The following is a 24,949-nucleotide window of genomic DNA, read 5'->3' as shown; positions in this document are numbered from 1 at the left end:
TTTAGGAATGGAATGGGATTCAGATACGAGACAAGGGTTATGAGTACATATCAATTGCATGGTTAATTATGTAATTGGGATGTTTTACTTTCATTATTTGGCTATTTAGGTGGAATGCATAAATATGGTGCCAGTCACAATGTCCAGCTTTGGAACATGCCCTAAACCTTTTGAACTCCCCCAAATAACAACTAGTTTCTCTAAAACCATGTATCACATAGAATATTAACTAACTGTAGGGCCTTCTAGAAGAGGCAATTCTTCTATCATACTCTTAGTTAAGGATTCATTACCTTGAAATACATTTGTATTCGACTTTAATGGTGTAATTGCTCAGCTGTAGTTAATGCATTTCAGAATCATTCATATACTGTTCTTAAACTATAAAGTTGGGTGCAAAGGTTACAGTAAATGTGGGAATAATTAAGAAAACCCTAATGGAAAAATATCCCTAAGTCATTAACACATCTGAGAATGGTGCAACTATGTGTACATAATGAGAACATTGTGCCTGTCCACTGCACATGCAGGTCGGTAGGTGCATTCCTGGCTCCCTCTTGTTCTCTTAAGGAACTGTTTCATTTGTTTCTGAGCATTTATGTATGAGTCCATTTTAATTCTCTCCACCTTCTGGGAGAAATACCCGCTGCGAGGTCAGTCCAAATAAAAATTGTCTTACTGGAGGATGGAGGCATAGCTTTGTTGCATTTGATGTTAGCGGAGTCTAGCATATGGAGAATTTGTCTTTAGGAGATATAATATTGCTCAGGTTATAGCTGCTATTGCTTGTAGAAACTGTCTGAATTAGAGATCTTTTGAGATTCAGCATGTAGGGGACTTTTAGTGGATTTTAAAAATCATTAGTTTTACTAGTGCCCTGTAGATTTATGGCCTCTTTGTGTACATTGGGAAAACATGCCTTCCTTCTATGAGCGCATGGCTGAGAGAGTGGGTTAAGTCGTTCTGAGAATAAAAACGTGCACCTTCCTTCTGATGGTTGCCTCCTTAACTCAAGTTACACAGCTTGGTGAGCCACTCACAACCACTCACCCTCTTGGCTACACCCTTGTGTGACACACAAACTCTACAACCATATATGGAGGCCCTGTCTGGTCAGTGCAACATTATAGTCATTAATCACAGAACACTGGTAATTTGTCATTGTATAAAACATAGGCAACTTAATTTATATAAATATTTGTATGTTGTTCAGCCAATTAAATATGTTTTTATTTTTGTTTTTGTTGTTGTTAATGCATACTCCCAATCTTCTAGAAATACTCGTACCAAGGTTATAATTACTGGCTCCAGCAGGTAGGATAGAATATTTTGGAACCAAGCTGCCTTCAGTGATTCAATGGGGAAATATCAGAACCAACCTAAAAGGAAGTAAAAAAAAATATGGATCTTTTTTTTAAATACTTTTTTAAATGTTTATTTATTTTTGAGAGAGAGACACACACAGCACAAGCGGGGGAGGGGCAGAGAGAGAGGGAGACACAGAATCCAAAGCAGGCTTCAGGCTCCTAGCTGTCAGGACAGAGCCTGATGTGGGGCCTGGACCCACAAACTGTGAGATCATAACCTGAGCCAAAGTTGGATGCTTAACCGACCGAGCCACCTAAGCGCCTCAAAATAAGCAACTTTAAAGAAAAATGGGTTTATACCAATCATTAAGTAGTATTAGAAATTGGAGGCATAGTTGTAAAACACGTCTGCTTAATACCTACTGTGCATTCTCTACTTTGAAAGAAATCAATTCCTGTAAGAGCAAACACAACTCTTTCGGTGTACTTCATCATGTAAGTTCAACCAGTGGTTTCCCCATATTCTAGCAACCACTTATTTATCAGCGAGTGCTAAAGGAACTTTTGAGTGACTACTTAGTATTGAGCAGTAGGACTATCCAAAAGTAGTAGAAAATGGGTCCCTTTCCTTGATGAATTTATATCTTTTTGGATCCATGACAAAACAGTATAAGTCTTATTGTAATTAAGAGTGATATAGTGTATCTTATTCTTGATCTAATTGATAGAAATTGGGGGCATCAAACTCATTTATTAGACATCCAAATATGCTTGTTTAATTGTTTAATTTATGTTTACTATTGCTAGGTGCTGAAGATAGAGAGCTGCCTTGTCCCATGATTTTCTTTCTGGAATAGAACAGCAGCAAAAGACCAGATCATCTGGCCCATGCTTCCTCAGTTCTGACAATAGTGATTCTCCCAGAAACCAGTGCAGGTGAGGAGTGGCTAACAAAAGTGAGAGTAAGAAGGGAAGTTATTTCTTCAGGGTGTGTGTGTGTGTGTGTGTGTGTGTGTGTGTGTACAAGGTACATATAGTAAGAATATTAGACTTTTAGAGCTGGAAGGTGCCTTAGTAACTGTCCTATCTTATACTGTCATTTTAGAGATAAGGGCACAAAGACTTGGAATGGCTAAGTGATTTGGCCAAGGTCACACATTTTAGGCACCAGCTCATGGAAACTACAGTTACTTTTGGTAAAGCACAACTCAGCAGTGTTCCACACGGCTGGAACTCTGCACCAAACTTTTCTTTTTCCTTTTCCAGTATCATCATAATCTGCCACTCTTTACTGTGGTGCCTGAGGAAGAAGCGAGGGAGTCTTAAAAACCATCCAGCTCTCCAGATTCAATTGGCAGGTTAATCGAAAACAATTTTTTTATAGCACAATAAAGGACCTGGGAACAGTGGAACATTAATATTTGTTTCCCAAAGAGTGGACCCTGAGAGAATAAAGCTGAATGCAGTTGAATTATGGTACCCATAGTGTGGGGGATGCATTTTGCATTGCTTCATTTTACACTGCCATTAATCAGGCAGCAGAGAGCAAAGGCTGCCTCACCAACTGCTGCCAGAGCACCCCGAGAGAGATGTCACCCCCAGTCCTGGGGAAGGGCAGTCAGCTTTCCTAAGTATCTTATGTGATTACAATATAGTTTTCATGATGCATTCTTAATAAAACAAAAGGTGGCCCTCTGACAAAAAATATCATCTGGTTTTTATAATGTAAAATACAGCAATTTTATCAACATTAACACTGATTGGCTGCCATTAGCCCCTTGCCTTCTAATAAAATTTATGATACCTTTCAGGAGCCCAATTTGATAGAAAGTGAAGTGATTGCACCCTGCTTAGATATCTCTCTGGCATCTATTCCAACAATAATGCGGTAATTTTATGCATGAAATAGCACAATTGGCATAAATAGTTATAATACTGAGTGCTGTCTAAGGAAACTGGCTGGTGGAAAATTAGAAAGCGCTTCACACTTTTGAAACAGGTAATTAGGATTTTTCTTCGTGCTCATACAAGGCAGACTGGAGTTTCATTTTATATTTCATGTTTCATTAAAATATAGGTGTGAAAAATAAATGTTGAATTTAAAACTGCATATATTATGAAATTAAAGGTATAGTACATGGTAGAGGGTGCAAAGTGTGCAATGAGACTTTGGGATGTTCTATTTAGTTGCAGGGGGAGTATGTTTTTAAAACATTTTGGACAGGTAGTATAGCCTTGTTTCAAGTATGTTACTTTGGAAAGGATTGATTTAGAAATAAGTTGCATTCAATCTCCAAATCTTTAGCCCAAGAAACAGTGTGCTGCCTTGATTTAAACTCTAACTGAGGATGATCTCCTTCATTTAATTGGCAGGTGAGGGTAGACTTTGGGTCACGTAGGATTGGCTGAGCGGCTTTGAACTTTGCATTGGGCTCAACAGTTCTCTGTCTATTCCACATTTCCATCCTGACCTTGGCTGCTCATTCAGACCTGAGCCAACCCCCAGTGGAACCTTTCTGATTCTCTTGAACTGTGCTGTGATTTTGGGAGGCGGGCAAAGGGCTGTAATGGCACCATTGTATTAACCTCCACTTATGACCCAGCCAAGGGCAGGCTTTTAAGTTTTCCCAGCTGTGTCATTAAATTTGTTGCTCTGGCCCCACTGACATGACACCATCACAATCCCAGCCACAGACTAATGACCGCATTTGTGAGGGCAGCATGTTATAGAAGAGAGTACACAGGGCTAAGAGTTGAGAAAACTGGGCTTCTTTCTTGTTTTCCCATAACTACTCATGTGGAATTAGGAAGGACATTGAACTGTTATATGCCTCAGTTTCCTCATCTGTGAAATGGGAATTGTACCCTCATTATGTTTCTTAGAAGCTTGTTGTGAGAATACAGATTGCAAAACTTGTTGAAAAGGAGCTAAAGCCAAATACAACATTCCACATATACGCCATGTCTTGCTATATTCTAATGAAAAAGCTCATGCAAAATGAAAATGGTATTGCTCTTGTATAATACAAAGTATTTGTTCTTAGAGTGTTTGGAGATATGAAAGGAAGCTGTGTCTGTGATTTAGAAGGATATTAAAAAATGCTCTTATAATTTAAGATGCATAAGAAACATACCATAGAAAGAGCAACAGCATTTATCGTGCCTAAGTAAAATTGCAAGGTTCCTGGCGGTTACTCTAGTTTTCAATAGAAAATCATAAAATAGGGAATAAATTCAGCATTGCTAATAATCTCACTGTAAATTCTGTTCATTACTCCTATCATATCTTCTAGTGATTGCAAAGTAAAGCTGTGGCCTGCTAATGTAATAATATATTCACATTCTCAAGCAATTCTAAAAAAAAAATATCTAGTCCACCAGAACAGTGATCATGCAAAAGAAATTGGGAACAAATGCTATTTTCATTAACCTTTACCAGTGACACTAAGTTCTAGACAGAGTCACTTCATGTTGTAGTTATTGTTCATACATAATTAAGAAAACTTAAGTTTTAATTTTTAAGACAAAGATTTTTAAGATCTTTTACAGAACCACTGGAACTTAACATGTTCCTCTTTACTTTATCTTCCATTCTTCCAATAATATTATCTTTCTAATTCTCAAAGCTGATTATATTCTTTTTTCCAGGTTGTGGGGGGAATTTTTGCTCCCCAGGAGAGAATGTCATGGGAGAAACATGTCAGCCTTCTTTTTTTTTTTTTTTTTTTTAGAGTGTGTGCTCCTGGGGGAGGGACAGAAGAGAGAGAGGGAGAGAGAGAGAGAGAGAGAGAGAGAGAGAGAGAGAGAGAGAGAATCTTAAGCAGATTCAGTTCCATACCAGGCTTGATCCCAGACTCTGGGATCATGACCTGAGTCCAAACTGAGAGTTGGACACTCAACCTACTGAGCCACTCAGGTGCCCCCACCCTTTTTTCTCCACATCCTCTCACTTATTCCTCCCTGAAGGAGGAAGGGGGGATGGTTCAATAATTGAGACTGAGAAAAGAGCCTGTGTCTCTGCTTTTCTTCTTCCCAGTTTTAGATCTGTGTGACTGAAGAATGGGCATAGTCTTAGCAGCTTCTCTTTTTCTGTAGTGAGAAACTTAGAGTGGAATTATTACATTTTGGTTCTCTACAGTGTCTATAACATTGAGAACTCGGCACATAGTTAGTGCTTAATCAATGTTTGTTAAACAAATAAATGACTAAACACACCAGGATCTATGGCAGTGATCCTGGGTAAGTGTATCAAACTTGAAGATACAAATTCTCCCTGGGGTGGTTTGTCTTGAGATCTGGACTAGGAGGGAAAGTATGAGGAGGCCTGATTATAGTCATCCATCTGAGCCACATTTTCAGGTTCAGTTTAGTCACATATAGAGACTTGCTCATCAGCTTGACTTGTGTCTTTTTTTTTTTTTCAATTTCATTCAAAACTGGAAGAGAGGGCTGTAATATACTTTATTTCCACACACCAACTTTCATTCTCTACTTGAAACTAATTCCAGTTTGTTTAATACATAATGTTCAAATATGTTAGAATAACTAATGAGAACTTTCATAAGTTCACATAATTATTCTATAGGAAGAACAGTGGAGCCAGAGTGGATAATAACAGAGACTCAACCCAGGATAACCTAATGAATAGGTACTTATGAGTAAGACTAAGAAATACAGACAGATTAGGGTTGATATGTATTTCAGCAAAACACACATAGTAAAAAAATTGTTGATCAAAAATATTTATATGATACAGGAAAATATTGACATATGCTAATAATATATGCTATTCTTATATCTTTTTTTTTTTTAATTTTTTTTTCAACGTTTTTTATTTATTTTTGGGACAGAGAGAGACAGAGCATGAACGGGGGAGGGGCAGAGAGAGAGGGAGACACAGAATCGGAAACAGGCTCCAGGCTCTGAGCCATCAGCCCAGAGCCCGATGCGGGGCTCGAACTCACGGACCGCGAGATCGTGACCTGGCTGAAGTCGGACGCTTAACCGACTACGCCACCCAGGCGCCCCAATTCTTATATCTTTTAATAGACTGCACCCTTTATCAAATCTAGACATCATTATATCTGACATATTTCTCAGTTTAGGATTGACTGAGTTTAAGCTCAGACACGTGGGAGCCTTTCGACATATTTGTATCCCTAATGTGAACTTTGGCTCCAGCCATGAAAAAATATACTGTTATAATTCCATTAAAATGGTGCAAACTGTGCGTTTTGAAGGAACAGACTCATGCCATTGGGAATTGCTCTTTAGATATCTCAAATCCAGGAAGGAAGTTGCTGAAAACTCTCTAAGGTAAAAAGTTAAGGAACATAAGAATTTACAAAAAGGAGCCTGTTTTATTTCATCTAGATGTAGTTATCACAGTGATTCGCTTTGAAATTAGCAGTGTGTCTTAGGGTTTGAAAGAAGAGAAATTGATCAGTAGAGAAAGGCCACAGAAAAGAATCAAATTCTTGGTTACATAAATTTTAAAACTAGCAACGTATGGATTTTGCTTTGAGTCACTTTTGCCAAAAACAGAATTCTCCAAATGTAAGACTGAAGAGCTAAAAAGAAACAGGTTTTAGTCTGAAAAAATTCATTTATTCATTAGTTGATTTATTTAACAAATTCTTATTGGAAGGAAGAGTGGGGTCATAAGAAGAATAGAGGCTGTGATATGAGACAGACTTACTTAGGTTTGGGCTTTTGCTTTGTTAATGTTTCATTTGACAAACCATTTACCCTTTTCAGGACTCAGTTTCCGTATTTTGCAAGCCAAGGGTAATGATGTTTTTATGAAGATTTTTTCATGTTTTTGTGAATACTAAATAATATATAAAGAATCAACTGCAGCATACACAGAAAATGATTCCTTTTTATTTCCTTTCCTCACTTAGCTCTTCCCCATCTCTATTCTAAGTGTTGTGGAAGAAAAGATGACCCAGATATTTCATTGCCCTCAAGAGCTGGCAGTTTTGTGGGGGAACAACGTAATATAAAAGCAAAACCGCTCACCAATGTGCTGTGTGCTATGTACAGGATCCTGTATGAAAGTTGAGCTCTTTCTGGAGCTTCCAAAGAAGGCTTCATAGAAGAGGTGTTGCAGAAGCAAGGGAGTCTGAGAGAGAGAGGGGCAGGGGAGGAATGCTGAGGCCAAGAAACGATAGGTGGGTTAATGAACTAGAACATAAGGTGTTCATGGAAGAGTGGTAGGAGGTCTAGCTGAGCAGATAGACTGGAGCCAAGCGGTGTGACCTAGAGGGCCATGTGAGAAGCTGGGAGTTTTCCTCTGTGGGTGATGGGGATTCACACAAGCCTTTAAGCAGAGGTTAGCCAGATCAGTCTCATTTCAGAAAGATCACTCTTGTGACCATGTTCAAAGTAGAATAAAACCTGATTAGTAATCAGTTAAATTAGTACAAGATATTTCCTTAACAAAATAAGTGCAGATAAGGAAAGACAGATTCCAAAAGCATTTAAAAGGTATAAGAGAGAGCTGTATGAAATTGGTAAAGTTATGAGGAGACACACCAAATACACTCTTTGCCAAAGCAAAAACATAAGTTTTGAGGACTGGATCTAGCTAGTAGAAGCCATTGACATTGCATTTCAGTGCTTTACCTCCCAAGAATTACCAACAACACAAGAGAGATAGACATACTTCTATGATGGATGCTTCTAGTGCTAAAGGTGAAGCTTTGGCATTCTTCGTAGCTTCATAGATGACCTCTGTGTGAAATGCAATCAGACAAATACTAGTAAGTTAAAAAAGGGGTTTTATGACTGTTTTCAGGCAATATATGGTAACCACAGATCCAAACATTTCTGTGTTAGAGAAAATAGAGTTTGCACATGATTTGCTTTCTTCTCCTAATGTAGTTAAATCTATACTGGTGTCTGGTTAATTTTTTTGACTCAGTTATGTCTTGTTGGTAATATTCAGAGTATGCTGCTTGACACAAATACATTTACATCCATAGTTGAGATCGCTCTCCCCGCATGAGTTGATCTCCCTTCCCCCACCTTGCTTCTCCCTTCCTTGATCCTTCACCCTGGATGATTGGCCCTCCCCTCCTCTCTGCTGCACTGTCTGGAAATTGATTGAAAGACGCACTCAGTATACCAAGAAGACTCTGAAATATTAGCTATCCAGAGCACTCTTCTTTTCACCCTCAGAACAACTTCTGGTTGTTATTTTCTATAATCTTCAATGTTAAACTCATGACTTTTTTTAAAATATCAGAATTCAACATCCTGGAAGTACTAATGAGATATGCAAATACTGTTATTTAATGTTGCACTTCACTTAATCTTCTCTCCTTATCAAAATAATTTTTGTAGCATTGCCATCTTTAGTGGCTGATGCCTTTTATGGTCTCCAGGTGCATAAGCTTTGCCCCAGAACCAAGTAAATGGAATGCTATTTCAGATAATATTAGAGTGTTTCTAACTATGGGATCAGAAGTAATCGGAAGAAGCCCTTAATGCTTTTAGAAGCACTGTCCTCCTTTAGTTTTAAAGTTCTGAACATAATGTGAAGAACTGAGATAGGAAAGTAGATGTGGTTTCTGCCCTCAAGAGTCTTTACCATTTAAATGGGATGAAAGATCCATGTATTTGTGAAGCACCTATGTCACAATATACAATGTCTGATAAGCTGCCAGATTATGTGGATATATGCTAAGTAAAATTATATAGAGTAAAAATAAATTTCAAAAAATCATATAACACAGAAATGTTACACTAAAACTTGCAAAACAAAACTGTTCAGAGATGAAACATTCATTCATTCATTGTGAAAAAAAAATTTGCTACCAGGTGACAGATACTGTTTTATGCACTGGGATAAAGTGGTGAATAAAGTAGGGCTTTTAAGGGCTTTTAAGCCCCTGACCTAATGATGTTTTTAGACTAGATGGAATACATTGAACAAATAAGTATGTAATATTTTTGGGGAAAGAAGCAAATCAAGAATGATACTTAGGTTTGGAATTAACTGAATTATGAGATCATTTATGAAGATGAGGTATAACCAAATTTAAAGAGTATGAGGTCATGAAAAGAGGCCTCAAGAGTTCTGAATTCAGCAGAGGTTAGCCAGATCAGTCTCATTTCAGAAAGATCACTTGATATTGAGTTTGATGCTTATTAATCAATCAATTCTAGGCCTGAAAGGAAAATCCTGGGCTGGAGATATAAATGTGTTAGTGGACAGATGATTCTCAAAGCCATAGACGGATGGATGTTCTAAAGGAGAGAGTGATTGTTGAGAAGAAAAGAGAGAGAAGTCTAATCCCAGGTTTGGAAGATGAGGACAAAACAACCAAGATGACTGAGAAAGCAACCAGTGAGGTAAGTGGAAAATCAGGAAGGCGATGTGTTCCTGAAGCCAAGTGAATAAAGTGTTTTAAGGATGAGAGAGTGATTAACTGTGTCAAATCTGCGCCAGAGTAGAAGAAGATTAGAATTGAGAGATGACTAATGATTCAATAACATGGAAGTTTTTGATGACTTGACATGAAGAGTGTCATTGAGTGACTGGATGAAAGTTTGGTTGGAATGGCTTCAAGATTGAATTATATTTAAGGAAATGGAAAGAATGAATATAAAGAACTTTATACATGAGTTTTACTGCAAAGGGGAAGAGAGACATGTGGATGTAGGGCCAAGGAAGTTGAAAAAACGAGGGATATAACAACCAGTATATAGAGATAAGAAAATTATAGTAGAGATATTGGTTCAGTAAAGAGGGAGAAGTAAAATTGCAGGAGAAAATCCCTTTGAATATTTTGGAGAAGATAGGATCCAGCACACAAGGGGAATATTTGGCCTTCAAGGTAGGCAAAGAAAATTTCATTCAGAAGCAGAGGAAAAGCATTGTAAAATGAGAGTACATGTATGCTGGTTGACTTTAGTGATGGGAGATATGGATATTGTTCTCTTATTTCTTTTTTTCTTTTTAACTAAAATGAAAGATGAAGCCATCAACATGGTGAGGAACATGAGTGTTAAAAGGTTAAGAAGAAAGGAAAAATGGTGAATGTGTTCTAGAAGAAATCTATAGAGTGTAGGAACTAGGGAAATATAGAAAGACTACAGTGACATTCTGAGAACTTTCAGGAGATGGAAGGTTAGCAACTTAAAGTGAAACTAATCAGAATTACCATGTTTTGTTGTGCTGTTTCCCCAGCCTACATTCCATAGTTTCAGTGCACAAGTGGGATAGATGAAGAAATTAAGTTTCACCAAGAAGAGAGAAGGCAGAGAAGATGAAGGTGTATGTAAGGGAATAAGTGATTGACCCTGGCATCTAAGCTGGGGAAGGAAGGAAGAGAAGACACAAGATGGGTCTTGGAAAATGAAAAAGTGACAGGCTACACATTGGAAAATAGTGTTGATGAATTGTTGGCTTGGAGGGAGTGGCATAAAAGTATTGGGGATTCATGAAGTAAGCATATAGTTGAAATGTTGGAGGGGATGAAGTGACTGATAGGGCAGATTCTAGGGTGAGATAAAAGAGGAGGCTTCACTGAGTTGAGAAATTCATATGGTCAGTATAATCATATTATTGGGTATAATCGTATAATGGGTATTATTTGGAAAGGCAGATGTGAATAAACATGTGAACAAACTGATTAAGCCAAAGTATTCATTTGAAGGGGAATTAAGAATGAGGCAATTAAATGTGACCTTGATACCTGAGTAGTAACACTGGTGTAAAAATAATCATCATTCAGTTCCCAATCTCTTATTAAAACATAAAAACATCTGACATCAGAAAGAAATACAAATTCCTTGAAATATATTCTAAAGAATTTCTCTGTTTTCTCCTGTGATTTCCCAGTCTAATATAATTTGTAAAACACAGAAAGCATCTCGTTTGCTATATGTTATTGTAAGTAAATCCGTGTTCGTTTCTAGTGATGTTGTCTTATTTTTGAAGTCCTATGACCACTGCAAAATCATAAATAAAAATAATTATGTGGCATTTAGAAAGATGCAGATAAGCACTTCCTGAATTTAAAAGAAAAATATGTACAAATCAGCAGTGATTTAAAATGCTTTAGGAATTAGCAAGAAAGATGTCACATTGTATACCTAAGTATTTCCTTAAAATATATTTTAAGTGTTGAGATTTAGCTATATTATTGGACAGTTCTTACTTAAGAAAGTATTTCATACAAAACCAGCCATCTTTCTTTCTTTTATATATTCCCATTTTAAAACCTTGTCTTTATGCCATAAGACCCCAATCATACACTTTTCTCTCTTTTACTTGCTGGTGTGGCAGTGGAAGAACTCTAGAGTGTCAACCTTGTGCTCATGAAGTATAAGCTGAGGACAAGTAAAGTCAACCAGATCTGGAATGTCTATTTGCCAGAGGCTCCTGATGACTTTTTACTCCAGACCAGTCATGAGCACCTTGCCATACAAATAACATATGCTTGAGATAAACAATATTCATTAAGTTAAAAAAATTAGCTGATTCAATTAATAAATCAAACTACTCCAATAAGGTATTTTTATATATAATTTTCTACTTAAATTAATTTTAGTTGTTTGGGAAACCATAATGAGCCTGAAAGAGCTAGTTTGGCCGCCGGGGTAAATACTTAATTAGGCTGTCCTGCCAGGTGCCTTCTGAGCAGTCTTACTCTAGTAAATTGCATTGAGACAGGCTCCACTGATCTCAAAGGTGATGGAGGCCCAAGTGATGACAGTTGATTATCTTGGTCTACATTCTGAAAACTTCTTGAGTTTGCACAATTAGACTAGCCTACTCATGAAATTAGACCCCCCAGGAGCTTCTCTTCTTAAATGAAGGGGCATCGTATTTCAAGGAATGGAGATGTTCCTGAAACCAGATCCTTAGCCATCTGTTCAGTTCCTGGTTATAAACAGAATTTTAAGGCAATTTTTAATTGCACTGAACATATACACTTCAACTTATCTATCAAAAAGCTAGCTTTTTGTTTGTTTACTCAGAAGTGCTTAAGAAAATGGGAGGGAAAGGTAATTTTTTTAAACACATTCAATGTACCAGCCACTCATTGGTAGTTTTCATACATTATCTCATTTAAGAATCTCTTCATATTTAATTTGCCCAGGAAATAAATAGAAATAATGGTTCTAATCTGCTTCTCCATTTACTGCAGAACTTACTGTTTTGATAGCAAATAAGACAAAAATTGACTAGAGAACAAAAGCAGGTTGCTGACCATCTGAGTGGTACTTGTTGAGTTATTTCTTCATATAGAATTATCAGTCCTGGGCTAGGAGATGACCCCAGCACTTCCAGGAGAAGTCACATCAATTTGTTAGCAAAAGGAATAAAGCCAGAGCAAAGCTGATGATATGGCATTATTTAGCTTCATAGAAAATTTCAGTGTATTGTGGTTGGGACAGCGTGGCCAAAGCAGGTATTTGAGGTCATCTCCCTCCTTGGTGTCCACAGATAAGTTTCTAATGAACTTGAGACAATAAAAGATCCCTGTTGTTCACCCTGGTTGCTCTCGTTCAGATAGTAGGATAATGTTTACCTCCCATTGCAAGTGTGTAGAAAATGCTAGAGGTTATTTTTTCCCTCCATGGGATGAGACATCTCAAACCAATTTGAAATATTTATTAATAAGCTAATAGTGTATATCATTTTAAGTTCATTGTTTCAGTATTTTTCCATTCATTTAAAATAAAAATCTTATTTCAAGTTCTCTTAATTATGCTGCTAAGAATATATCATTTTTTGAGCAAGAGACAGTATTAAATTTTTAACAGTCTTTTTAGGGTTATAATTTTGGATATGGGTAAGTTATTTAATTTCTTGTGAGTTTGTTCACCTTAAAAAATAATAATAATGCTCAGGCCATATTAATCTGGGCAAATTTCAAGTTAAATAAGGTTCTAGGAAGTTCCTTGCCTTTGATGGTTTTGCATACAGGTTGGGGAGAAAACAATAACAAACAAAACAATTAGAAAACCGAAGAGGAGAATTATAATCTAGTGCCAATTTGTGTCATACTGAGGATAATTAGGCTGGGAGAATACAGGTGGGAGGGATTAATGTCAATTGAGTAACCAGCTATAGTTTCACAGAGGGTGTGAAATTAAAGTGGGCTTTGCCAGATGGAGCTAGTGTAGATTGACGTGGAGAACATAAGAGGACTATAAATTTAGAGGTAACAGTATAAGCAGAGATGCAGGGTTGGGAAGGAGCATGGTAATGTTAATAATGACATTCACACTGCCATTAAGCAATATGGCTGAGACAACACTGAGACCAGAATACTCCGTTGATCATAGTTCTAAATGTTCCCTGTGTACTTTATAAGATACTTAAAAAAATAACAAGGAGATGGTGTCCAAAACAGTGGTAAGACTGGAGTCCAATAATCCTGGGCTTATGTTTCAGCTCTCCCACTTACTAGCTGAGTTATCTTGGCCAAAGCATTTAAATATCTCTGTGTCAGTTTACTTATTTCTAGAACGGCAATAGTAATGTGCCGTTCTCATAGGGATTTTGTGGAGAGTGAAAAAAGAATGTGAGGAATAGTGCTTGCTATGAAGGGAATCCATGAGTGGTTGCTAGTATTATGATTGCCATTGCTGTTATAATTTTTAGTAGTAGCTAAGATTTACAGTAAGATTAGATTGATTTTAAGTGGCATGGGATATGCTTACATGGATACAATCTCAAAAACAAGGTCGAAAACTTATATCTAAGGTGCCATATACCCCTATTTACCTGAGGTCATCTCCATTTACACCTGTGGTCCTGACATAAATATCAAAAGTGCTTTTTTCCACTCTCAGATATGTCCTGGTCTGGCCAATAAATTATACAGTCATATCTCCTGTAACCAGTGCACGGCAATAAAAAGCAGTGTAGCTCTTTGAACAGGGGGAATGAGGGGATGGAAGCAGTGTTTTAGGAAGATTTCTGTGGTCATGGCATCCAAGAGGCTTGGAAAGGGTGCAAGGCAGGCAAAAAAAAGCAAGGTAAGTGCTATTAGTGGTAGCACCCTAGACTCAGATAACAAGGATAGTGACAGGAGGGTTCAAGATATGTCCTAGGAGCAAAAGCAGGGCCCAGGAGGAAAAGGACACTTCTTCCTTTTTAAACTGACTTCTGACCCCTGATGTCTGATCCCTGACCCCTCACATTTGTCACCTAGCTCACAAACCCTTCCCCGGAAAACTCCAGCATATGATCACAATTTTTTGAAGGAAACCTTATGATCAGGGGGGCAACTCTAGTCAATCCTGATAAAGAGGGGTCGTAGCTTCCAGTCAAGGCAAGTGGCCTAAACAATTCTCAGAACTACATAAGAAGTAACTCTTCTGCATTGATTCACCAGCTTTCATGGGTATATGGTAATTGTCTCCTGTCCAAACTGCTCTGAACAGTTACACTGAATGACCTAGTGTTGTATTCCCAACTTGGGTTTGTCCTATTTGATATTTCAGACCATGCCACTGTCAGAGTAGACTTCTCTAGTGGATGTGGGGCAGTTTAATTGAGACTAAAAAAATCCACTTATTATATAAAAGAACAAAGGTAGAAGGATGAGGGATTCTGGTGGCCTGAGAGCTCTTTCTTAACTGAGAACAGTGTTGACTGATAGTAGGGAAGTAAATATGGACTGGACAGAGCTGAATTCTCTGCACAATTTAGGTGAAGGCAATGAGGACTGACTCCAGTAGGATGGAGACCAGAGACCAGAGCCTGGGCACTCTGTTGGGAAGGACAGACAGAAGAAGACCTGGAGAGGAACTTTAGAGAATATAAATCTATGTTCTGGGTGTCTGTGTGGTTATGTGCTATGAGGTGTGCACTGTAAACCCTTTCTCCATCTCCCAAAGATAATCACTAGAACATAAAACATTCTGCATTGCTGTCTAATGTTTTCAGAGCCTGGGCAATTTTTCTGGACACTGAGGGGAGGAGCTGGGTCTTGTGGCTAAGTTAGGATGGTGAGCACCTAGGGTGAGTCTGTTCAGATCAGGTGACAGGCTTGAAGCTACCAGACTGAGATGAAATCTGAACGAGAAGAAAATTGGAAGCAAAAAATGATGGTTTGGGGATCTTTTGTTCTCAGACTTTTGACCAATCAAGTCTGAAGGAGAACCATAACATCCGAATAAGGTCTTTCTTCTGTGGGGGTGTTTTCTAGAAAGCCCCAAACTAATTAAGTTTATAAACTTTTAAGTGCTGAAGAGGAGCTCTTAATTTAAAGAAAATCTAAAGTGAACCCTCTGGTAAAGCATGGAATCCTTTTGTAATGCAAATAACCCCTCCCCTGTGCTATTATATTATCTTGTAAGTTTCTGAGTTGGGAAAATGCTGGGCCCACCTGTACTCCATTCATAGCATACTGAGAAAGCAGAGCATAATAGATGGTGAGCCCTAGGAATATTTCAACCCTAGCAGCATGGTTCACTGTTGTCTATGACATGTTATTAAATTATTGATACCCAGCCAGGCTTTGGGACACAGGCTTTGTTATTCTGAGCTAACAAAGCCACCTGAGAGAAAGCCATAGTGAGAGAGCAGGGACTTAACTATGATGGGGTAAGGCTTCTGGGCCTCCCGTAACAGGAATCCTGCCTGAAACAGGAGAGGGCTACAAATTATTTGGACTGACCACTCTTGCAAAAAGGAAGAGAAAATAGGTGCATTAATGAAATTCTTACAACAGATGGCAAACTGTCCTTGGATCCTCTGGTGGGGGAAAAGGGGAAAAAAAACTTTCAAAGAATATTTTATATGAGTATATCACACAGAATCCACTTACTCCGAGGACTCACAGAAAGCTATCTAAGAGACATTCAGTTAAATTATTTAACAGAAGATGACAGAAAAGAATTAGAGAAAGAAATTTTCCCATCTCAAGTTAAAACAACAATCCACTCTCTATCCACGGGTAAATCTCTGGGTCCAGATGGTTGCCCAACAGAATTTTAGCAAACATTTGGAGAGATAATAAGGCCTGTAACAGTAGATAATTACTCACTTATATATGGCTCAGTGCCCCCTCATCTACATTAGTTTCTATAGCAGGTTTTTTGCCAAAAGAAAGGAAGCAGACCCCTGCTCTATTTTTCCATTTGTAATTTTCTCTTGCATCACTCTGTGCAGATGCCAGGAACCATCCTTTTTATTTCACTGTCCTTATGAAGACCTTTGAGCACAATGGGAGGTGAGGAGACATTAAATATTACTGAAATGGGATATGAAAACAGCCACTAGGAATTCCTCCAGGAAAATAGGTAAAGGTCCAGTTTAGTTGTCAAGAAACATCATCCAATTAATGTATGTTTAGGGAAAGGGACTCCATTTACCCTTCTTCTTAACACCTCCACCACTCATTTTCCCAAGAGGAGCAGTAAACATTGGCATCTCAGGAGCATGTAGTATTGAATGTCCACCCCAGAGCATGCAGAGCAAAGGTCACGGACATTTTCGACAGCAACTAGTTCATAGCCATTTTGCCAGGGGCTTAATGGAGGCTGATGAGTTTAGCTACAATCTGTGCTCTAAGGCTGAGAAGCAAGGGTGAGGCTCCAAACTGCAGGCTTCGCTGACCAGACGGGCTATAAATGTCTCTACAAATTATAGATGCTTCTGGGAGACCATAATCCTTAGCTCTTATAGATGTTTTTTCCTCTCTACAAAGCATTTTACATGAGCAAACTAATTAGTCCTTTCACCAACCCAGTGGTTTCATAAAAAGTGATTTTCCCATTTTATAGATAGAGAAACTGAGTGCCAAGTGTCTTCTTGCCTTTTAGCTGTCAACACTTTGAAGATGAGACAAATTTGAAACATGAGTCATTTCAACTTCAGTCGATCTGCCAGTTTTCTGTTAACTAGATTGTGACATCTGTGTCCAGAAAGCACACTAATGTTTGGTGATTAATGTGCTGGTAATCGTTATCATTTATTGAGTGCCTATTAATATGTACTGTGCTGTACGTATGTTAGATTGCTCAGTCTTCATCATCCTGTAGAACATTGAGTCTTACTCTTGCATGTGTTTTAGAAAGCACCTGAGGAGACCTTAAAAAATCTGATGTCTGCTTCCCAGATCAATAAAATCAGAATCTTTGAGAGCAGACTTCAGTATTGTTTAAAGCTCCCCAGGTGATTTCAATATGCAACTGAAGTTGAGAACATTTTGGATAAGAAAGCTAGAAGAGATATAGAGAAACAGAATATCTAGAGTTAACAATATGATGGTGGTTTCTTTTGTTTTCAGTGAAAAAGATTTGAGTTATAGGATGAGTAGAAGGGGCTAGTAGAGAAGAAACATAATGGAAACAGAAGAGAATGGGTCATTAATGGGGCAATTCCCAGAGGAAATCAGAGAATGAGGATTAGCCACTTTCACCTTTATGTCTCTTATGTACTTGTAGATTTGTACTGTAGTATCTATTACCTTAAATTTTTTGTTTACATGGCTGGCTTCTTTCCAGACTATACATTGTTTGAGGCATGGTTCTGTGTCCAGAACCTTGAGTAATGTCTGAGATACAACAGTCTCTCAGATGCTGCATAAACAAAAGAGTGAATTTGGGTAATTTAAAAATCTTCTCTTCATGGAAGAGACTCTCCCAACTCTCACACAGTACTTGAAACACCATTAATCACCCTTTTAGAGTAAATTTCTGATAACCTGAGTTAACAATTGGTTGCAAGGACATTACAATGACCCATGCTACCTTCAGCCATTTGTGCCTCTGCATAAATTGTTTGGACTGATTAGCCTATCTGTCACCAATAGGAACCAAAGAGAATATGAATCTAAATAGGCTGTCACCATTTGGTGTGTTTAAACACAATAAAGAGTACATCCCAAAGCACTGGAGTGTGTTTCAGCCCTCTGGGAGGCAACAGGATAGCCAAGCCAAATGTGTGTGTATGTATTGGGGTGGTCGTCAGAGAATTCAACTGCACTCAAGCCTTTGGTGTCTCAAAGGCTGTCTTGGAGCCAAATTTAGAAGCTACACATCATGCTATCACTTAGCATTGTTTGTGCTCCTCAGTTTTCTGCACATGTGCTCCTCAGGAAATTGATGACTAGAAGACATCACTTTTCATTCACATGGACTGATTCATCCCAGAGGGAACATTATTTGGTGATTTGTGAAAAATTCTGTGAATGCAGAAAAGCACCCCATTCAGTGCTCCAGTTCACACTGTAGCCAGCAGGGACCTTCATCATGGTATCCCTCAAAGCTCAATCCTGCTACCTGTAGGATACAGGATAAGGCTATCTTGCTCTGGCCCTCCACTGGAAATTGCACCATCTTGCCCATATATTCTGTAGTGCCTTGCGTTGACCCTAATCCAAACTCATTTTTTTTTCTCTTTGGAATGTCTGTTTTATGATGAGTACACTTCATATTCTTTCAACTCCTTACCTTAATCGTAAAACATTTTCACTTCCAAAATCACTATTTAAAAATGACTGCTCTTGGGGTGCCTGGGTGGCTCAGTCGGTTGAGTGTCCGACTTCAGCCCAGGTCATGATCTCGCAGTTCGTGAGTTCGAGCCCCGAGTCTGGCTCTGTGCTGACAGCTCAGAGCCTGGAGCCTGCTTCAGATTCTGTGTCCCCCTCTCTCTCCGCCCCACCCCTGCTTGTGCTCTGTCTCTCTCTTTCTTTCAAAAATGAATAAACGTTTAAAAAAATGACTGCTCTTTAGGGGTGCCTGGATGGCTCAGTCAGTGGGGCATCCAACTTTGGTTCAGGTCATTTGGATCAGGTTCATGAGTTCGAGCCCCGCATCTGGCTCTGTGCTGGCAGCTCAGAGCCTAGAGCCTGCTTCAGATTCTGTATCTCCCTCCCTCTCTGCCCCTCCCCCATTCTCATTCTCCCTTTCAAAAACAAACATTTAAACATTAAAAAAAAAATTACTGCTCTATAGCCTTAAGTTCCTATCTATCCAGCTTGCTCTAATGTGAAGGTTCAGACTTCTATTATTTGACCCCTATTTAATTTATTTTGCTATCCATAAGCTTTTAACCTGCTTTCATCCTTCTTTTATCCAGCTTTGATTGTTTGACCTGCCATTACAATTAAACATTGTACAAATGGTAAATTATGTTTCTCTTCTGTCCTTTATTGCTCTCATCTGGGACAACGTCAACTCTTGGATAAAACTATTTCCAGGAAATACCATGTTTTGTTGGGGAAAAATCACATAACAGAATAATGTAATTCCATTGTGAATTAATGATTGTCAGTCTCAACTGAATCTCAGTAATATTACTATCCAAAAATTCTATTATGTTTATCTGGTCAGTTTTCTATCCAACTTTTACAATGTCTATTTCAAACCTATTTTATTTTCATTAATCTTCTGGGTCTCCCCTTCTGCCCCTGCCCATTCTCAGCAGATGATCGTATTTCTCATGTAACAAGGAAAAATGAAACCGTAAGATGGGAGCTTCTTTGCCTTTTCATCTCCACATCTATCTATACTCATTCTTTTCTCTCTATAACTTGTTAAGAAAAGGAAGTATCCATCTTCTTATATGTCAATTCTTTCCTGCATATTTAGGAACATTATATTCTTGGCCATACATTCCCTCTGTTGAAACCTCTACCAGTTCCTTTTATAGGATCATTCCAATTAGCTGTTAAGGTTTGGTCTCTCATAAATAAAAATTTACTTTTGGCTTTAGTTTCAGCCTCCACTACTAACTACCCTATACCTTGCCTTAAAACTATTTCTGTTCTTACCTTAAACTAAAATGTTAAAGGGATTTTAATGTTTCGATATCTGTATTTTCCATGGACTCTTGAAGAGCTCATTTTGATCAGGCTTGCATCAAAATCTCTACTACTTCACTAAATGCCCTGGTCATCAAAGTCTACCATGTCCCCAAATAAATTTAACATTCTTTGTTTCCTTTTTTTTTCTCAACTTCTCAGTAAAATCAAACATTTCTTACTTCCTACCCTAGAAATTATCCTTTAGTGACATCAACACCATACTTTTTACTGTGTACTCTCACTTCTCTGGAAAATTCCTTCTGAGTTTTGCCTTAAGTATTGTCATTCTTTAGTGTTTGGTCTTAAGTACTCTCCCTTTTATTAACCTTATGATCTACTCTTTCCCCAGGCAATTAGATTTAATTGTAGAGCCTTTTCATATGTTCATGCATGACTGAAATTTGAATCCCTACCCTAGGTTTTTTCTCTGTACTTTACCCATATGTTCAACTGACTAAGTGACATTTCCAAAGGTATATTTCATAGATGCCTCACCATCTTGTGTAAAATTGAATCTATGATGTCCTATTGCTAATATGCTCATCTTCTGTGATTTTATTTTCCTGTACAGACTATTTTTGTTACTGCATTGACTGGAAACTCCAATAAAATGAGTAGAAGCAGTGGTAATGGACATTCCTAACCTATCCCTGACTTTAATTGGAATGCCCCTAAAATACCACCATTAAATATGATGATAGTAATCCATAGCTGATGCTACTAGTTCCTTATGCAATATTCATGAATTAGTAAGATTACCATCTTACTAATAGGTAATCTCTTTTAAAAAGAGCAGCAGTATGTCTAGAACAAAAACAATTTTTTTTTGATCTTCAAACTTTATTGCAGTTAAAAATACAGTTCTGAATAATGACATGTAAATTGAGTGTTTCCAGGAAAGGTTTTAGCAGTCTTGGCATAGGCACTGTCCCCTCCCCCTTTTACTTCCTTCTTCCTGCTAAGAATGCAGATCTGATGCCCATAAGACTTACAGCCTTTTTGCCATCAAAGAATATGTGGCAGAAATCTAGAAAGATCTGGAGACCCTGATGTCATTCTTATATTACCATACTGTCCTTCCTATACTGCTACTTCTCAGACTTCTTATAGTTGCAACAAATGAAAAGTTTATTTAAACCATTTCTGATAGAATTTTGGTTAATCTCAGCTAAAAACAAACCTAATTTATATGTACTTGTGGTAGACAGAGTAATAGCATCCCAAAGATGTCCACATACTAATCCCCATAGTCTGTGAATATGTTACACACATGGCATGGGGAAATTAAATTGCAAATGGAATTAGTATTACTAACTTTAAACTGATTTTAAAAGAGGCAGATAATCTAGATTAATCACATGAGCCTAATGTAACTATGAGGATCCTTAAAAGTTGAAGAGGAAGATAGAAGAGAGAAAGTCAAAGTGATGGAATGTGAGATGTGAGAACGACTCCAGCCATTGCTAGTTTTTAAAGTCACTAATTGGCCATAAACCAAGGAATGTGGGCAGCTTCTAGAACTTGGAAAAGGTAGGGAAGTAGTTCCTCTCCTAGAACCTCCAGAAGGAATGCAGTCCTGCTGACATCTTGATTTTAACCCAGTAAGACCTGTGTCAAGTTTCTAACCTACTAAACTATAAGATAATAAAGATGTATGGTTTAAAGCCATTAAATTTGTCAAAATTTGTTACAGCAGCACTAGAAAACCAATATAGTACTCTTATTTTTTTTTAATTTTTTTAAAAAGCTTATTTATTTATTTTGAGAGAGAGAGGGAGGCAGAAAGGGAGAGGGAGAGAGAGAATCCCAAGCAGGCTCAGTGCTGTCAGCACAGTGCCTGACTTGGGACTTGAACCCACGAACTGTGAGATCATGACCTGAGCTGAGATCAAGAGTTAGACACTTAACCAACTGAGCCAGGCACCCCTAATATGCTACTTTTTATGAACTTGAGGAAGGTTCCTGCTATTTTTGTTGGCTAAAAGTTTTATCATGAATGAATCTAAAATTTAACCAACTGTTGTTCTGGCTATACTGAAAAATAAGTATGATGAAAATATCTTACTTTTCATTTCCTCTTTTAAGTGTTAATATGCTGGATTACTTTAGGATTACTTTAATAAATGTTTCAATTTAAATGGTGACTACATATCTTGATAAGCACTGAGTAATGTATAGAATTGTTGAATCATTATGCTGCACACCTGAAATTCATATAACACTGTATGTTAATTATACTTCAGTTAAAAAAAATAAATCTGTCAACAAAACTAGAAGCCTACAGAAAGCGAGAAGATATTTTCAAATGACATATCTGATAAAGGGCTAGTGTCTAAAATCTATAAAGAACCTATCAAGCTCAACACCCAAAAAGCAAATAACCCAGTTAAAAAATGGGCAGAAGACATGAATAGACACTTTTCCAAAGAAGACATCTAGATGGCTAACAGATACATGAAAGGATGCCCAACATCACTCATCATCAGGGAAATACAAATCAAAACCACTGAGATACTACCTTGCACTTGTCAGAATGGCTAAGATTAACAACACAAGAAACAACAGGTATTGGTGAAAATGTGGAGAACAATGCACTTGTTGGTGGGAATGCAAACTGGTGCAGCCACTCTGGAGAACAGTACGGAGATTCCTTAAGAAACTAAAAATAGATGTACCCTATGATCCAGCAATTACACTATTAGGTATTTAACTAAAGGATACAAAAGTACAGATTCAGAGGGGTACATGGAACCCAATGTTTATAGCAGCATTATCAACAATAGCTAAACCGTGGAGAGAGCCCAAATGTTCATCAGCTAATGAATGGATAAAGATGTGAGGTGTGTGTGTGTGTGTGTGTGTGTGTGTGTGTGTGTGTGTGTAATGGAATATTACTAGCTATCAAAAAAGAATGAAATCTTACTATTTGCAATGATGGGATAGAGCTAGAATGTATTATGCTAAGTGAAATAATCAGTGAAAGACAAACACCGTATGATTTCACTCATGTGGAATGTAAGAAACAAAATAGATGAATATATAGGAAGGGGGAGAAAAAGAGAAGAGAGGGAAACAAACCACAAAAGACTTAATGATAGAAAACAAACCATGGGTTTATTGGGGAGGTGGCTGGGAGATGAACTAAATGGGTGATGGGTACTAAGGAGGGCACTTGTAATGAGCACTGGGTTTTTTATGTAAGTGGTGAATCACTAAATTCTACTCCTGAAACCAATGCTGCATTGTATTTTAACTAACTAAAATTTAAATAAATAAAAAAAGAAAATAAAGTTTTAATTTTAAGCCTTTGGATTAGTTTTCTACATTCTCAATTTTAGGTCACTGTAGAGACACTTATTAAACCTGTTTGTAATTTCTGTTTTCTTATTAAGCTAATACTCATGAAGAAAAATAAGTTTGGTTGTTAAGAATGTATTTGGTGGTAATTCTTTTTTTTTTCTTTCCAAGTTTTTATTTAAATTCTAGTTAGTTAACATGCATACACTTGTTGGTAATTCTAGGGCTAGAGGTTGTTATAACCTATGGTCCATTCCAGGGAGTGAGTTCAAATACCAAGAATTGTGAATGTTTTGTTCTAGTCTCCTTTGGCAAATAGAGATTTTCCCATTTCCACCCTATGAAAGGATAAAATAGTCTTAACTACTCTTATTAAATCTAAATATTTAATTTGATAAAAAAAACAAGGAGCAGTAAAGTGTATAGAAAATAAAAAAGTAGATTCTTACCTTGAGGAAGAAAAATCTGCATAGAATAATTTGAAAATCTTTTAAATGCTGCCTTTCTATGCCCTTATCTCTTATGTCTTTGGACCAAAACCTTCTCAATTAGATTCCAGATTAGGGAGTTTATATAATCAATTGGTCTCCTTGGAATGTTTCAAACTAAGGCAGTTCACAAAGTCATAACTCCACATGCACCATTTCCTGAGATGTTGCCTAGGAGTACTGGGCATCTAGAGCTAAGTGATGCCTTTGATTCTGTACCTAGACCACTATTTTTCTTGTTGCTTCTGTACCTTACACACCATGTTTTCATTGGACTTATCATCATAAGAAAGTGCTCCTTACCTGTAACAACTCCTTTACCTTGTGGAAAAATCTGCCTGGGGCTCCAGGAAGACAAACTCTATGTACATAATTTTTAAAACTTTTTAAGTGAGCTATATAACTACAATATCATCATGATGTATACCCTGGATGCAGTCTACATGAATAGTAATTTGCTGAATATAATGTTGCATATAGGGGGAAATTACTATGGTGCCAAAGTTGACAGTTTAGCTTTTCAGATTTTTTGTTCTAAATAAACAAAAATATGTATTTTGTATTTATTTCAAAATAATAGAAGTATGGCCTTCATCTACTATACTTTTTTCATTAAACTAATATTTCTTTGCTCTAGAGTCCATAAAAACTAATACATGAAGATGATACTGAAATTGGTTTGCTAACACTCTATTTAGGAATTTGTCAATATATTCATCAATATAGTTGGTCTATACTTATCTTTTCTTATATTCACCACTCTGGTTTTAGTATTAAGATTAAATTAGTCTTGAAAAATGACTTAGTCACACTTAAACTTAGTCACATATTTTAGTCTTGGAGAAATTCTGAAGATCAGATTTTTTTTTATAAGGAATTTGGCAAAATTTGGCTATATATATATTTGGAACTTGTTTCTTTTTAACAGAGTTTTATTGGAAGTTACATTTTTCTTTTTCTTTCTTTTTTTAATCCTCATCACCTATTTAACCCAGCCCTCCACCCCTCTTCCCTCTGGTAACCATCTATTTGTTCTCTGTAATCAAGATCTGTTTCTTGTTATCTCTCTCTCTCT

This window comes from Panthera pardus, unplaced genomic scaffold, assembly GCF_024362965.1.
Source record: "Panthera pardus isolate Hobbes unplaced genomic scaffold, ASM2436296v1 HiC_scaffold_15, whole genome shotgun sequence".
NCBI classification, from domain to species: Eukaryota; Metazoa; Chordata; class Mammalia; order Carnivora; family Felidae; genus Panthera; species Panthera pardus.
This window is presented reverse-complemented; position numbering follows the sequence as displayed.